This window comes from Olea europaea, chromosome 12 (assembly GCF_002742605.1).
Source record: "Olea europaea var. sylvestris chromosome 12, O_europaea_v1, whole genome shotgun sequence".
Classification (NCBI taxonomy): domain Eukaryota; kingdom Viridiplantae; phylum Streptophyta; class Magnoliopsida; order Lamiales; family Oleaceae; genus Olea; species Olea europaea.
In genome coordinates, this window is record NC_036248.1 from 27,502,205 (window position 1) to 27,504,880 (window position 2,676).

General features: G+C 33.3%; 1 pseudogene; it reads right to left on the reverse strand.

The window, feature by feature from the left end:
* Positions 1-315: 315 nt before the first annotated feature.
* The window catches only part of LOC111406851, a 4,788-nt pseudogene continuing 2,427 nt past the window's right edge, over positions 316-2,676 (reverse strand).

Genomic DNA, 2,676 nt, shown 5'->3' on the forward strand with positions numbered 1-2,676 from the left:
TTTCATTTTAAATTTAAATATCATCCAGTACCCCTACCGTCTGCTTACCAATTAAAGCAATCATAATATCTTGTGGCACTTAAGGCAACAGAGAGCTACTACATACATGAAACAGAAACTAAATAACTCATCTTTACAGTTCATATATGGAGTTCTTTAAAATAAAAGTTTCTAAAAAATCCCGTTGCCTCAAGATAAAAAGATCAACCTTGCTCCAATTTATGCCAAAAATAAGAAAAAGTAAAGAAGATATAATGCTAAAAATGCATGAGCAAAACTTAACCATGCTCAAAAGTCACAACAAGCCTAGAACTTTTAATCCTTACTTAGTCAACGTTTCTTCAAAACATCCATAATCGAGCCAAAATCAGCTTTCACTAGCACCGGTGGATTTGCAAAGCAGCAAGCCATGTCTTTAATCTCTTTCAAATGGTAATCAATCTTGGACAGAGTAAACTTCAATCCATGAGCAGTACCCACTACAACATTCTATCAGTCGACTTAATAACCCCAGCGTTCTTTAGCTTAATTAATGTAATTAATGTCATACAATGCATATAAATATCCCAATCGAATCTGCATGTGCCATGGCATCCATCAACTTCTCCTTAGTCGCTTCCTCGACAGTCCCATTTGAATTCTTCAAGGCAAGAACAACGCTATCGAATCAAACTGAATCGCCAATCTGTAAATCAGACGCAAATGTTGTGCCCTCCTTCACAGGCTTAAATTCCTTCCAGTCGGATTTAAAGCTCAAGTAAAGTGAATTGGCATTTGTTATTGAGCGCAAACCAGCCTCGGAATCCTCTCAAAAAACCCCAACTCTTTGTACATTCGAAACACTTTATACAATGTATATACATTCCCCAAATTTCTACTAGAAACTATAACCCAATTAGGCACTTGCCAATCAAACTGTTGCAAGATCTCGATAGGTGCAGTTTTCTGACCTTCAATCCCCAAACTATTTAAAGAGTTTGTCAAATAAATCAGTAATTCAATCGTCACTTCCCAGATCAATTGCATACAACCATCAAAATTATTATCTAAACTTAACACAAAAGCCCCATTGGCTATAAGCTGAACCAACCTTGCAATTGAGATCCAATTAGCGGCATTAACACAATGGAAAGAATCGCAATATCCACACAATAAGTTGACAAAACAATCGAAGTATCTCTAGTCAATGAGCAGCCTACTCCCACCATCGACTAATTCATTTTGTGCAACCTATTCACATGGCTCACCAAAACAATCATGCCCAAATTTTTCTTTGTTTTAAATAGTTGCTCGACATGCAAATTCTCATCATCTCGAATCGTACACGAAAAATTAGAGGACGGTCTACTCGATTCAGCCCTTGAGCTCCCACCCCACTCATGTCTCTGATGAGATAAAACAATCAAATCTTCATTTGTAAATTCATCTTCATTCTTGTTGTCATGAACTACTGATAGAATTATATGCATAACAGCAAGATCACGATAAGAAACAGCCATCTTGGGAACAACCACATCATCCCTATGAGCTATCTGCACTGTGTCTCCAAAATCATTGACATTGTCGTCCGCTTCATCTGAATCTCATTCGTTGCTAAAGTCACGCAAAGAGGAGTCATGTATATTTTGTTCAATTCAAATAGATATTTCTCTTCAGCATCAGAAGTAACCTTTATGTGTGGTATCGGAATAAATGAATGCTCGTTGAATTGAAATCTCATTTCTATATCGTACTAAGAGGGATCGACATTTAGCTTATTCTGTAAATCATGGTATATTTCCACATATGACGTACTCTATGTGAAAATTGGACTACCACCACGTATATCATTAGTCAATTTTCATACACATTGATCATTTTAATCTAATTTGAAATCACTAAAGTAACAAATCAGGATTACAATTATATCTGTATGACGAAACATAATTTTTAATTATAAGAAAAAATAGTCAAAATTTGGCTCAACCTACTAGACAACTGAAATTTATTAAAAAAAGATTTACTGTTGGTCGTTACAACTGTAACAATCGGATAACCGTAATAGTCGATACACAAAGTCGGCTGTTATCGGCCATTACTGTCAGCATGTTATGGGGTGCCTGTTAACAACCAACTGTTACTACTGGGTTTAGGATGCTGATGAATTTTTTCTTTTACATGCTTTAAAAGATTGTAAATCTATTAAAAAAATTATCTATATGTTAATCTATGTCAAAATAAGATTTATGGATTAAAAACTTATACTAATTTAATGAAAATGAAATTAAACGTACGTAATATATTTATTGATTCAAGGTGATTGATATAAAAAATATTTTCGTGTTCAGCATTTGATAAATTTATAAGATTTTGAGGTTAAAGAAGTTGGAAGATGAGAGAGTTTTTGCATGTATTGGAATAAACAAATAAAAAAAGTTATCTAGTTTAAAATTTTTAAGCGAAAAACATTTGATTTTTACTTGTTAACTAAAATTGTAGTATTGTTTTTGAAACAAAACAATATTTTGTGATTGTATAATATACTTAAAAGCATCTTTGTATTTTACCATCTAAATGGCCATTGTGAAAATATGAAATAGTTGAAAAGTTAAAATGAAAAATATATGTTTGACCAGGTTATTTTTAAAAGAACCCAAATATCCTAACTGTAAATTCGACCCACCGACTAATAGACAA